Raw genomic sequence first — 14,798 nt, 5'->3', positions numbered from 1 at the left:
ATTAAATGCCTTGCTTCCTACTTTCTCCTCTTCTCCCCTCCTCTTCTCCCCTCGTCTTCTCCCCCCTCCCCCTCCTCCCCTCCTCCCCCTCCTCTTCTCCCCCTCCTCTCCCCCCTCCTCTCCCCCGTCCTCTCTTCCCCCTCCTCCTTTTTTTTTTTTTTAAATATATCTTTGTTGATTTCAGAGAGAGGAAAGGAGAGGGAGAGACAGAGACAGAAACATCAATGGTGAGAGAGTCACTGATCAAGCCCACAACCAGAAATGTGCCCTGACCAGAAATCAAACCCCGATCGCCTGGATGCTAGGTGGATGCTCAACTGTTGAGCCACGCCCTGCCGGGCTCCCTCCTCCTTCTTTAAATTGAGGTAGGAGTTGAATGACGTAGAATGAACCATTTTTAAGTGCACAGCTCGGTGGTACTTAGTACATTCATACTATTGTGCAACCATCACCTCTATCTAATCCTAAAATGTTTTCATCACCCCAAAAGAACACCCCGTCCCCATGAGCAGTCACTCCCCATTCCCCCATACCTTCAGCTCCTGGCAACCACTAATTTACTTTCTATCTTTGTAGATTTGCCTGTTCTGGATATTTCGTAGCAATGGAATCATACAACACGTGGCCTTCTTTGTCTGGCTTCTTTCACTCAGCATGTTTTCAAGGTTCGTCCACATTGTGACATGTTAGTGCTTTATTTCTTCTGCTGAGTGACATTCCATTGTAAGAATATATCACAATTTGTTTATTCATTCATCTGTTGATGGACATCTCAGGTGTTTCCGCCTTTTGCCTATTGGGACATGTGCTGCTATGAACCTGGGTGGACATGTATTTGTTTGAGTCCCTGTTTTCAATTCTTTCAGGTTCACATCCTTCTTCCTTATGGCTTTTTCTGTGATCACTTCCTAGATAAACTGCTTGCACTCAAATCCTTGATCTAGGGTCAGCTCCTGATGGAACCAACCAAAACAAGGTGGGTGGGTAATAATAATAACACAGTGCCCAGGTATGGTGCCCTTCCTACATGCTGTGCACCACACTCAGGGTTGTGCATGCCTTGTCTCATGGAATCCTAAATCAGTCCTTGGAGGGAGGTCCTATTATTATCTCCATTTTCCAAACAACTCAAGGTCAGTTTCCCAGCTCAGGGAGACAGGAGCTGGCAGAGGCCCCCAGAGACCCCACCAGAGATCAACCTCAATCACCCTCACATTGAGAACCCATGGATCTCAGACAATGCCAAGGAGATTCCTTAAAATGGTGGGTCCTATCCTCACCTCTTCTTTCCACCCAGTCCTACTAGACAAGGGTTCCCTCTATGCTCCTACCTCCTTGAGCAACACAATATGAAGAAACTCTGAACTCCAAGTCCTCACCTGAGCCTCAATCCCCATCCACCCCCTCCTGGGGATCAGACTCACAGGCTTTTCCACCTGTTGACGTCCAGCCATATCAATCATGCAGAAGACATGAAGTTTCTATTGGTCAGTGTATCCTGGGAAAAGATCTGGGTAGATCATCACCAAATTTGGAGAGGTCCACCGGGATGGTCTGACTTAAAATAAAGATGACATGACCACTCATTAGGATGGCTACTATCAAAAAAAGAAAATAGCAAATGTTGGCAAGGATGCAGAGAAGTCAAAATGTGTGTACATTGCTGGTGGGTGTGTAAAATGGTACAGCCATGTTGTGGAAAATAGTATGGAAGTTCCTCAAAAGAAATTAAACAGAATTACCATATGTTCCAGCAATCCCACTTCTGGATAGACCTCCAAAGGGAGTACAAGTAGGGACTCAGATATTTGTACATTCATGTCCATAGCAGTGTTATTCGTAATGGCCAAAAGGTGGAAGCAACCCAAGTGTCCATGGATCAATGACGGATAAACAAAATGGGGAATATCCATACAGTGGAAAATTATTCAGCCTTGTAAAGGAAATTATGACACATGCTACAACATGAATGAACCTCAAAGACACTGTATTAAATGAAATAAGCCAGTCACACAAAAACATTCTGTGTGATCCCACTTACATGAGGTCCCGAGAGTAGTCACATTCCTAGAGACAGAAAGTAGGAGGGTGGGTGCCAGGGGTTGGGGGAGAAAGGATAGGAAATTAGTGTTTAATGGGGACAGAGTTTCAGTCTGGGAAAATGAAAAGGTTCTGGAGATGGCTGGTGATGATGGTTGCACAATATGAATGTACTTAATGGCACTGAACTGTACCCTTAAAGTGGTTAAGATAGTAGATATGTGTGTTTTACCACAATTTAAAATCTTTTTTAAAATACAGGCTGCCTGGTATAGGTGATCTGTCCCCTAAAAAGCCCAAGTAAGGGTAGGTGTGGAGTGTAGGCAACCTCCCAAAATGAAGTGTAGAGAGCTCTAAGTCACAAGTCCTAGGCAGATGCTCTGAATTGTGGACGCTGACAGGCAATTGGACTGTCTCTTGCGAGGGCGGCTCCAGGTGATACGCTGGACGGGAAGTAGCTGTGGGTATTTATTTCTTTACCAATTTAATGGTGGGTAATGATTCTCCCCAGTGATGCCGGGAAGCCAGCTAGTGATTCCTACTAAGAATTGTGACCTTCCTCTAAATGCTTCCACATGCCACACCCTTCACCAAGTGCTCTAGGTGCCTTTCTCCAGCATTCAGTTGGCAAATAATTTTTGAGCCCCTGCTATGTGTGTGACTCTGTTCTGGGCACTGAGGATATAATGATGAGCAGGACATGGCCCTGGTACTCAGGGAAGGTGACCACCAATAGGATGATATCTCTGAAAGCTACGTATCATGAAGGATGTCAAGTGGGGGTTGGGAGTGGCTGAATATTGCTCCCCACAAAGACATGGCATCCTAATCCTTGGAACCTGGGAATTGACCTTAAATGGAAAAGTCTTTGCAGATGGGATTAAGGACCTTGAGATGGGGAGATTATCCTGGAACATCCATGTAGGGCCTAACTGGAATCACACATGTCCCTTGAAGAGAGAGGCAGAGGGAGATTTGATACACAGAGGAGGAGAAGGCCATGTGAAGACAGAAGCAGAAATCAAAGTGATGTGGCCACAGGCCAAGGGACAGCTGGGGCCACCAGAAGCTGGAGGGGGCAGGAAGGACCCTGCCCTAAAGCCTTCAGAGGGAATGCAGCCCTGACTCCTCCACTGACTGGCTGTGTGCCCTGGGCTTCAGTTTCCCCATCTGAAACTGGCTGTAAAAGATGATCTCCAGGTCCCCCCCAGTGTGACCTTTCCTGCATGTGGCCAGGATGAGTAACCATCTTGGCAGATCCAAGACCCTTTGGGGAAAGTCAATATATTCAGCCAACAGGGAACCAGATGGATCACCTCTAACCCCTGGGCAGCCTAGCTGCAGTCTGGATCCCATCTCTGCCACCCCAGTCACTTTTCTGAAGGTCTACCACTCCCAGCTATGATGCCCTCCATGGCTCCTTACTACCCTCAGCCTGGCATCCAAAACCCTCAGGAGCTGATCCCTTCCCATCCTCCATACCAGCCACAAGGATCCCCTTTCTCAGTCTGTTTTAGACCCTTCTTCATTCAATTTGTTAATGTTGGGGTTTCTTAGAGCTTGACCCTGTGTCATCTCCTCCTCTCACTCTGTGTATACATTCTGGTGGGGATCTCACCCCCTGCCACGGTTTCTGTGATCTCATCTCTGAGGCACCTCCCATGTCTTTGTGTCTAGCTCTGAGTACCCCCCTGACAGGTTCAGCCACCTCCTGGGTACTCCCCAGAGGCATCCCAAGACTCTCAGATTCGCCTCACCTCCCTCTTCCTCCCCACATGCAACCTGTTGTCTGCCCTAAACATCTTTCACATCTGTTCATTTCTCTTCGCGCTCATCATCCCAGCCCGTGTCAGGCTGCCAGTGCTAGATGCTCCCACTGGCCTTCTCAGTTCTATCCTGCCCCCCCCCCCCCCGCAGCAGTCCACTCTCCACAGAGCAGGCAGAAGGATCTTCCTAAAATGAAATCAGATCATGACCTTCCCAAGCCCAGAATCCTCCTGTGGCTCCCCATTACACTCTGAACACAATTCAGAGTCCTTTCCATGGACCACAATGCCCTGTGTGGCCTGGCCCCTGCTGGCGCTGGCCCCTCCAATGCTGTCTCCCATTGCTTTCCCCCTTGCTCACTCAACTCCGGCCACTCCAACCACAGGCCAAGTTCATTCCTACCTCAGAGCCTTTGCATGTGCTGTTCCCTCCGCCAGTTATGCCTTTCCCTCAGCTCAGCCCATGGCAACTCCTCCTCACCCTCCAGACCCAGCTCTGACTCAACAGTCCACTTTTTACCACCATTGGCCACCCCATTTCCCTCACTCTCTAAAGAATTATTGAGCATGTGCTGTATGTGGTGGCTTTGGCAGTCATTCTTTTCATTTTCCCAGTAGCCCATAGAAGGGGTTGGGGGACTTCTGAGTGGAGTCTCAGCAAGAGCCCCACCCCCACCCAGGAAAATCCTAGCTGATATCCCAACAAAGGAAATGTATTCCTGAGGGATTAAAACGGGAAGAAATTGGAACAAGAGAAAGTTCCAGCCCCAAAAAGGGGCCCCTGCTCTGGGATGGTGAGTCCATGGAGAGGTCAGAGAAAATGGTGAGCGACGCCGTTCCCACCTCACAGGTGGATGGGTACGTGGGGAGGTGAGTGCATGTGGAGGGCCAGGGAGGGCAGTTCTGAAGCCCTATGCCCACTTCACCACCCCCCTATGGAAGCCTTTCCCAGGACAGACACCAGCTCTGCTCCTAGAGGAAAGCGTGCATGCTGTGGGTCCCCAACTGGCTCTCACCCTGGGAGCCTCAATCTTCTCATCTACGAAATGGGAATAATAGCAAGAGGTCCAACTGATGCTCAGGGAAAAAGCTCAAAAAATGGCTGTACTGAGGAAGTTGTCTACTTTCTGCAGCTGGGTTGCCTCTGCTCCCCTAAACAAGAGCACTCCTGTCTAACCCCCCTAAAAGAAGGTGCTATACAAAGCTTTGAAGTGGTGCAGCCACTGTGGGTCCTTCAAAATGTTACATATCAAATTACCACATGGCCCAGCAGTTCCACTCCTAGGTATATACCCCAAAGAATGGAAAACAGGGACTCAAACAAATACTGTGTACAAATATTCATAGCAGCACTATTCACAATTGACAAAAGGTGGAAACAATCAAAATGGCCCTCAACTCATTAATGGGTAAATATCATGTGGTCCATCCATACAATGAAATATTATTCAGCCACGAAATGGAACAAAGCTCTGAACCTTGAAAACATCATGCTGAGTGAAAGCCGGACACAAAATGTTGTCTGATTCCATTGATATGAAATGTCCATAACAGGCAAATTCATAGAGACAGGAAGCAGACTGATGGTTGCCAGGGCTGGGGCAAGAGGAATGGGGATTGACTGCCAATGGGGACAGGGTCTCCTTTTGGAGTGATGGAATGTTCTGGAATGAAATAGAGGTGGTGATTGCACAACACTCTGAATGTACTGAATGCCACTGAATTGTTCACTTTAAAATAGTTATTTCATATTAGGTGAATTTTGCCTCAAATTATTTAAGGCAAAAGAACACAAAATGTGTTTTGAGGGCCCATGTGAAATTTCTCATGGTGGCTGCCTCTGGACAGGCCTGGAAGAACTGGGGACAGGGGTGGAAGGGAGACTTAACTTTCCCTCTTCATTTTGGGGGGAACTTTTTGATTTTCTATACCATGAGCACATATTGCCCCATTCGAAAACAACTTGGGGGATTTTTAAAAATAAAATTAATGAGTTGACTATACAACCCAGACAGTGAACTCCAATGTAAACTAAGGACTTTAGCTAATAATATCGTGTTTGTATTGGTTCATCAGTTGCAACAAACACAGCACACTAATGCAAGGCATTAATAACAGAAAATTATAGGGAGTTGGAAGGGTGTGTTGGAACTCTATACTTCTTGCATATTTTTCTGTAAATCTAAAACCTCTCTAAAAAATAAAGTCTATTTTAAAATTAATTAGTTGAAATTAATGAAAAGTGAGTTAAGATGCTTTACTTGGTGGGGAGGGGCATGTCCTGGGGTGCAGGCAGTTTTCCTTCTCTTGATCTGGGTCTGGTGACATGTGGGTTCAATTTGCAAAAACTCCTGAACTGTCCAGTTCTGAAATGTGCACTTTCCTGTATGTATATTACACGTCAAATAAATAAAAATAAAATGAAACGTTGTTTGTGCATGGTATTATCCTTTAAAATGTGAGGTTTTGACTCAAACAAGCCTAGGTTCAAATCATGACTCTGTTCATCCCCAATAAAGCAGCCGAGTCCCCACGCTCAGTTCCCACTTACCAATCTGGAAAATGGATTACTAATAGCAGGACCTACCTGTTAAGGTTGTTTAGGACACTTCAGTGAGATAAGGCTTAGCAGGTAGCATGCAAAATTATAGCCATTATTCCTGTTTCTAGTGTTACTATTTTATGGAAGTGAGAGAAACTCAAAGCTGACACTTAGGATGCTGTGGGAGGCTGGCATGCCCAATCCTCTCTGTACCAGCCCCCAACCTCATCCCAGACACCACGCAGGGCACCCAGCAGCCCTGCCCTGGCAGAGGTAGCCCCGCCTGCCCTACTAAGGCCCCAAGTTATCTGGAGATGGAAGTGCCAGTGTCTCCAAGGCCCACGCCCATGAAGCTCTGGTTTGTCAGGTTGGCCCAGCTGCCAGGCCAGTTGAGGACTCGTCATACAAGGTGTGTGGGCTCCTACAAAAGAATTCAGGACAGAGACCCTGACCTGCAGGAAACCACCTATCTGCCTCTCCTTGAACCACAGGTGCTGGGGCTCACCAGCAGCTTGACAGCCAAGCACATGACACTGGTCCCACTGCCCCACATCCCAGCTCTGCTCTCCATGCTCCCATTCTGGCTCATGGCACCTCCTTGACCCCCTCTATGCCAAGAGCTGCTGCCCCACCCAAGACTCATACTCTCCCAAAGTGCCTGGCCCCAGAAGGCCTGACTGAGAGGGAGCTTACCCCAAATTTCTGAGGTTCTGAGAAAGAACTTCAGGGGCAGTTCTGAGGGCAAGACCAAGTAGACAAATAGGCATGGGGAGCGGGGAGTCTCACTGCAGCTTTGGGCATATTGTAGGAGATCCTGACAGGAAAAGAAGTTTGAAAACCATCAATAGTAACCTAGATCATTCCAGGGCTGTAATTGTCTGTGATCACCATCTGGAGCAGGTGTGGCCACGCTTAAATGTGAGACTCAGAAAGGATTCTATAAAGCTCTGCTGTGTGACCTCAGGTGAGTGTCTGTACCACTCTGAGCCTCACTCTGTTCCTCAGTAAGACAGGAACCATATTACACACTTCATGAAGCTGTTATGACAACAAAACCTTTTTAATTTGCTCAGCTCGGTGCTTGGCACACAGTACGTCCTTGATCAAAGGTACCTCTCATTGCTGTTGGTGCCACCATCATATTCACTATTGTTACCCGGCCACCTGAGATTTGTAGAATAGGACCCAAAGCTTGCTGGAGAGCAGAGAGAGGGTCCCATTTTGTGAATGACTCCTGAGTTATCCAAGCCCCTCTGCAGATACCAACCTAGGTCATGACTGGTTGCCAGCCTAGAGCTAATGTTACCACTTAGAAACCCAAGCTGGGCTATACAGAGAGGCCGGGGCCATTGGAAAGTGCCCAGGATGTTGGGGTCACACAAGGCTGGTTTGTTCAAATCCCTGCTCACCCCTTGCCTCCCTGTCTTCCTCCCACCTCCAGCCTGATATTCCCCAGCTGGTGAGCCTCTGCAGCCCTGGTCCAAGGGGTGAGAGCCTGGCCCCTGCGACACCAGAGAGCATCGTGTCACCAGCATGCAACAAACATCAGCTAGGATCAACTACAAGACCTCGCACAACCCTCACAGCCAGCTCTGGGGACCCAGGGAGGGCACTCAGCCATGCTGAGGAGCCTGCCTAGAGGAACCTGAAGGGAGCAGGAGCAGAGCATAAAGTCCTCGGTGGGACGCACAGCCTCCCTTCTAAGAGAACGAAACCCCATTGATCCCAATCAGCCCTAAAGTGTCACAGGACAGAGCTTGGATCCCTCTGAGATGTCCCGATGGGGGGAGGGGTCGGGGGCGTCTTCTTGAGGCCCCTGCCCACCACGGACACCCAGAAAGGATACACCCAGGACTCCTCGACACGCTCAGAAAAATTCGCTCTCAAAAGCAGCCACCGTCTGGGACACAGCCACATTCCCCCAACCTGAGTGTCGGGACACGCGGTTGGGTCCTGGGTCCTGGGGTCGGCGAGGCCCCCGCGCGCACACTTTCGCGCGCGCCCGGTCGGCCAGGGAGCCGGCGCTCCCCGCCTCGGGTTCCTGCGCAGGGCGCTGGGTGACACCCCGCCCCTGCGCCCACACTCACCCCTCCGCTCTCGGCCTCGGGCCCTCGATCCCGATCCACGCGCGTCGCCACCTCGGTTCTGACGGCGCGGGCCCGGGCCCGGCCCTTTAACTCCGCCCGGCCGCGCCGCGAGGCCCGCCCCCGGCCCGCCCCCAGGTCCCTCCAGCCTCTGGGCGGGGACCTAGGCGCTGCCCCGAGAGACGGAGAACCGGAGGCACTGAGTCAGGGAGGCTCCGAGGGTGACAGAAAGGGAAAGACGCGGGAACTGAGAGGGAGAGATGAGAGAAAGACACAGAGAGACAGCGAAAGAGACATGCGGGCACCCAAAGACTGGGACTCTCAGAAACCGCAAACGCTCGGGCTCCTTGCCCCCCTGCTCCTGCCTGGCTCCCATTAGCACCCAGATCCTCCTCCTCCCAGCCTCCCTTAACACCCTCCCCCCACACCAGCACTCCTCATGGCCCCCACTTTTTAGGCTTGCTCCCAACCTTGGACGGGGGTCCCTAAGCCAGGACCCCTGACTCCCCAGGGGCCCCCAGGAGCCTCCTCCGTGGCCACCAGGAATCCTCAGACTCCACCAGCCTTTGGGAGCCAGCCCTTCTGCTCCCTCTGGATCCTAGGTCCAACCCATCCCCCTGGGGCTCTGCGTCTCTTCCCTCCAGGAAAATCTCTGGCCTCAACAAGCAGCACCAGATTCTGCTCTGCTCCTCCCACCCCACCCACCCAATGCCAGCCACCTTGACCCCTCCTTTGATCCTACTGTTGTCTTTGACCAGCCCACCTGCTCCAGATGTGTCCAGACAGGGTCAGCCCCACCTCCAGATGGGATACAGAGGTGGGTGGCTGGGTGGGTAGGTGGTTGACCTGGGCAAGTGGGCAGGCAAATCAGAGGACTCACAGCTGGCCTCTGACTCCCCACCGCCTCCTCAGGGCCAAGCAAACCACATGTCCAAGAAATATCTGTCAAAGGGGAGAAGAAGCCACAGGGGACTAGAGAGAGAAGGCTCCAACTATTATTGCAGGCCCATCTGGGGAAACTGAGGCACAGGCTGCCGACTCTAGGAAGGGTGTGACTGTCTGGGTTCAGGCAGGGGCCAAGTCAGACACTGAGAAGCCTGAAGCTATGAGACACCAATGAGTTCAAAAGTTAAAACAACAGTAAACCATAAAGAAGCTGAAGAAAGGAAGTCAGATATTTTCCCCAGGATGGCTATTCCAAAGTCATTTGATGTATCAAAAAAAAAAAAAAAAAAAAATTCTGGCTGCAGTTACAGACTTAGTGCCTGGCAGGTGAGTCAACCAGGTGGGAGATTTGACCTCGGGGCTGGTTAGTTTGGTGATGGAGCCGAGAGGTGAAGCAGATCCAGAGCAGTGCTGAACTCTCAGAGGACAGAGCCTGGGGGCCAAGGCCAAATGCAAAGCCACGTCACACAGTGGTTAGAGCATGGACTCTGGAAGCAGAGTTCAAATAGCTCCGTCACATACTCACTGTGAGCCTCAGGGTTGGGGAGTGCTATGGGCACCTAGTGGGTAGAGGTCAGGGATGCTACTAAACGCCCTACAGTGTGCAGGACAGTCTCTCACAACAGATTGTAATCCTGTCCCAGATGTCAACGGTGGTGGGGTTGAGAAACCCTGCTTCAAGGTGGAAGAAGCATGTCTGTATTTTACTCACAGTCAGTGCTAGGTAGGAGCTTACTGCTATTTGCAACTACAGTTGGAGCTCCCAGGCTTCTCCCTCACCGGCAAATCCCTGATCGCTAATTCCATGCTCTGCTCACCTCAGTTCAGAGAAAGCAGAGGCTTTCTAGCCCGTCCATGAGCAGTCTTTGGTCAGGCAAGTCCTGTGTTAGCCTGGCTCTGTCTCCACCTGAGACTAGGGTCTCCATGAGTGTGGGAACCCAGGACCAGTTGGTTCGGGGCTGGGCAATGCTCAGCTCATAATATATCAGCACCAGTGGCCGCTGTGCTCCAAGCATGAGACTATAGCAGAGAATAAAGAAAAGACAAATCCCTGTCCTCAGGAAATGGAGACTCAGGTGGGGAAAACCTTAAATAAAGAACCATATCCATCAGGAAATTTCCACCAGTGAAGAGGGCTCTCACACAGGGTTTTGCAATGGGGTAGAGGGGGTGCTGCTATTTGAGGTTGGGTGTCATGACCCTTCCTTGTTGAAACCGAAATAATGAGAATGAATGTTGAATCATACTGTATACCTTAAATATATGTAATTTTTACTTGTCACTTGTACCTCAATGAAGCTTGGGGTGGAGCAATAAATGTTGAGTGAATGAGTGAATGAATTTTCACAAGTCTGCACTTCAGAGAAAATACTCTGGCTGGTTCCCAAAGTCTGATACAAGTATCCTTAGCTGTTAAGCCTGGTAATTTTAGATAGCGCATGGAGAAACATTTTCTGTTCATTTTCTATTTTATGTATTTATGTTAAGTGAGAAATTTGGTTTGATGGGTAAAGAACACAGTCTCGTTGGTATACGAACAGTGTTATAAATTTTTCTTTAAAATGAATGAGGTTTAAAAGGAAAAACCACTAAAAGAAAACTATTAGTTCAGTAATAGAAACATAATACATAGGTGGGGGAAAATGGTGACACATTTTGTGAATGGCTGAAATTTCAGAATCAAAGCCTGGATTAACAAAGATGGAAGAAGAGGCTCAAGATCTCTAAATTTGAGTTTTGAAAATATTAGGGCACCAGCCTTTCCCAAATTCCAGCAAACAAGAAGTAGAGGGCTCAAAACTTAAAAGAGAGTATTTAAAAACAGCGTAAGATGCCCCCCTTGGCCTGGCAGGTGGTAAACTTGGACTCACCCCAATAATGTCCCCTCGCTCAGTGCAGCCTCCCCGGCGGGGTGGGGGGGACAGTGTTTCCAGTCGAAGAAGGAGGTGACACAAACAATTGAAGCTCTGCAGCCTGGAGGAGGTGGAGGGAGGCCCGGGACGGCTACGTGAAGGATGTGACATCTGAGCTGGTACTTCAGGGAGAGATTGGATTTCAATAGGTGTGGGAGGGGGTAGGGCTCAGAGAAACCTCGGGTGTGGCTGGGCAGATGGCTTTCCTTGGCCTGGGGGTGTGAGAGCCAGGGCGCTGGCGGGGTGCAGGGGTGGATGCAAAGCTCCTTGAAGGCCAATCCCAGTGGCTGAGGGTGGATCTGGTGGGCAATGGGGAGCCACAGCCCCATTTTGATTGGCCTGTTTTAAAACACGTTGCAGACTATTGATTTTTTTAAGGGTGTGGGGTGTGTTTTTTTTAAGGATGTGGGGGCTATTGGCATGGGTGACTGGCTGGAGATGAGGTTCCAGGAAGCAGAAGAGGAGAGAAGAGGGTGTTAGCCCAGCTTTCCTGCCCTCAGAGATAGAAGGAGAAATAAATTAAAGGGCCTGGGGATGAGGTGTCACCGAGAGTAGGCTTGTCACGTGATCACTGTGAACCTCCATCCCATAGAGATAAAATAGAGATTACAAGGCGAGGTGATGGTTCCAGGGTGCTGGGCACACAGCTTGTTCTGGATCAACTTCAGCACTTCAGGTTTGCCATTTGATTTGGGCTATCTTAAAGATTCTCAGCCTCGGTGAATTGTCCCCTAAGGGACATCTGGCAATGCCCAGAGATACTTTGGTTGTCAGACTGTGGAGGGGGAGGTGCTACTGGCACCTAGTCGGTAGAGGCTAGGGATAATGCTAAACACTGTACATGATCTGATCCCAAACGTCACCAATGCCGAGGTTGGGACACTCAGGGTTACCTTGAGTCTAAAAGGCCCGTGGGCTGTTCAGGGAGACACCCAGGAAGCAGCTGGGCCAATCCTGGGAAGTATGTCTGTGAGTCACCTGATTGGGAAGGCAGTGGATGCCCTAAAATGGGCAAGCGGGGTAACTCAGGGAGGGAGGAGACCAGAGACGAGGGTGGGGAAACAAGCTGCATTTAGGGAGAGGGCAGGCAGAGGCGTGGCACTGGAAGTGGAGATAGCTATGCCTAGCTGGTTAAGGAAGAGTGGTAATGGGCACCATCACCGGCGCCCAGAAGTCAAAGAGCCAAGGCCCCAGGAGAGGAGAGGACTGTGTGGTTAGCAGGCCACCAGAGTCCTCAGCCTGGAGGCAGCCAAGGTCCAAATGGACTAAGATCAGAGTGGGAGGACAGGAGTGGATGCAGTGGCCAGGTTAGGAAGATAGTAAAGGTGGAGCATGACTGGGGTGAGGGAAGGGCTTTTCCTGAGGCTCCAGAAGCTCGTGACAGACTTTTAGGGGCAAAGATGTAAAAAAAGAGAGAGATCCCATCATACACTGTTGATGGGGATATAAAATGGTGCAGCCGCTAAGGAAAACAGTTTGGCGATTCCTCAAAAACCGAAACATACAAGTACCATATGGTCCAGCAATTCCACTCCTAGTATATACCTAAAAGAATTGAAAACAGGGACTCAGGCAGATACACGTACCTGTGTGTTCATAGCAGTACTATTTACAATTGCCAGAAGGTGGAAACAGCTCAAGTGTCCATCAATGGGTAAATGGATGAACAAATGGGGTCCATCCACACTGTGGGATATTACTCAGTCATAAAAAGACCTGAAGCACTGATACATGCTACAACGTGGATGAACCTCAAAAACATGCTGAGTGAGAGATGCCAGGTAAAAAACACATTGTATGTGATCCCAATGATATGAAATATCCGGAACAGGCAAATCCACAGAGGCAGAAAGCAGATTGGTGGTTGCCAGGGGCTCACTAGAGGGAGAAATGGGGAGTGAAGCCCAAACCCAGAGAAAATGGCTATGAGATCTCCTTTTGAAGTGATGAAAAAAATTGGAAGCACCCCTGGATGCTCGGGTCACGGTAGTTACAGGAACCTGGACCAGATAGGGCTATATGAGGAAAACTGCCTAGCAGGAGCTGTGAACCTTCAGTCCAGGGACACAGCCAGCCTGCATGGACCATAAAGGAAAGGAGTTGTGGTATTAACACCCTGACTGTACTCTACTCCCTCCCTCTAATGCCTGCTATGTCTCCCCATTGGTTGAACCCAATTGGAAGCCACAGGCAAAGGAGCCTGTTAAGTGGTTTAAACAAGTCAGCCTCCCAGGACACATCATATGGGGTAAAATGGTAGAGACAAGACAGGAGATATCAGAGACCTGGAGCAAAGACAAGAGCAGTTCAGGAGTGTGGGGTGAATAGGGGAGCAAACAGCCCCTTCCAACTCACCACTCACTCCTCTCTTGCTCAAGGTCCACATACCAGCCACTTTCAGCCATTTTTCCCAAACCCACCAAGGCCATCTCTGCCACCTCTAAGCCTTTGCATATGCTGTTCCCTGTGCTTAGAATTCCAGCTAACTCCTACTTATCCTGTGGTCTTAGCTCAAAAGCCATTTTCTCTGAGGGCTTCCTCATCTCTGGGCTGAGTTCAAGTCCATACTCTATGCAACCACATCTGCTGTGCATCCTCAGTCAAAGCAAAATTGCTCTTGGAATGATTTGTTAAGCAACTATCTGGATGGGGCTGTGAGTTCCACGTGGGTAGACAGGGTCTTTCTCATACCCTGTCCCCCCCCCCCCCCCCCCCCCCCGCCTCAGCTGACAGCACATATTCAACAAACATCAAGTTCACCAGGTTTTGCTCTACACTGAACAAAAGGGGTCACATTCCTGCTCTCTGGAGATTACATAAAGCAGAACTAAAAACACACAATGAAATGGGGTAATCTATGTGATATGTACTATGTAGGAAAACCCAGAAAGGTAAGTAAATGAGGAAGGGCTCTATGAGAAGATGATATTTGAGCAGAGACCAGAAGAGAAGGAGGGAGATATCTGGAGGAAGAGTCTTCAAGGCACAGGGCACAGCCTGTGCACAGGCCCTGAGTCTAGACTGTGGAACATCCAAGAGACCAGGGAGGCTGGAGCAGAGGAGCAAGGGGGAGAGCGGGAGGAGATGAGGGTGGGGAGGTAGCAGAGCAGATTATGCAGGGCCTGAAGGGCCACGGGGAGGACCTAATGTTCTGGACATCAAAGATGGCCGAAGTCTGAATGGTCTTTCACCCTCAGCAGTCTAAGCTCCATCTTTCGGACACAGACCTCTGTGAAAGGTGGGAGCCACAGAGAGTTCTGAGCAGAGGAGGATGGGGTTTGACAGGTTTTAACGGACTCCTCTAGCTGCAATACTATGGACGAACTGAAGGGGGCACAAGAGCAACAGGAGGGGACCAGGGAGTTGGCTGTAACCTTGGATCTGCACAGCCGCAATGGAGGTGCTGAGTTGTGAAAGTTGGTGAAATGTGCAATTTATTTTAAAGGTGGAGCTGATGGGATCTGCTGACAGATCGGATGTGGTTATGAAATGTTAACCTAAAAGTGAA

Source organism: Miniopterus natalensis, chromosome 4 (genome assembly GCF_054644295.1).
Source record: "Miniopterus natalensis isolate mMinNat1 chromosome 4, mMinNat1.hap1, whole genome shotgun sequence".
NCBI lineage: Eukaryota > Metazoa > Chordata > Mammalia > Chiroptera > Miniopteridae > Miniopterus > Miniopterus natalensis.
The sequence above is the reverse complement of the archived record's forward strand: the minus strand, read 5'-3'. Positions refer to the sequence as shown.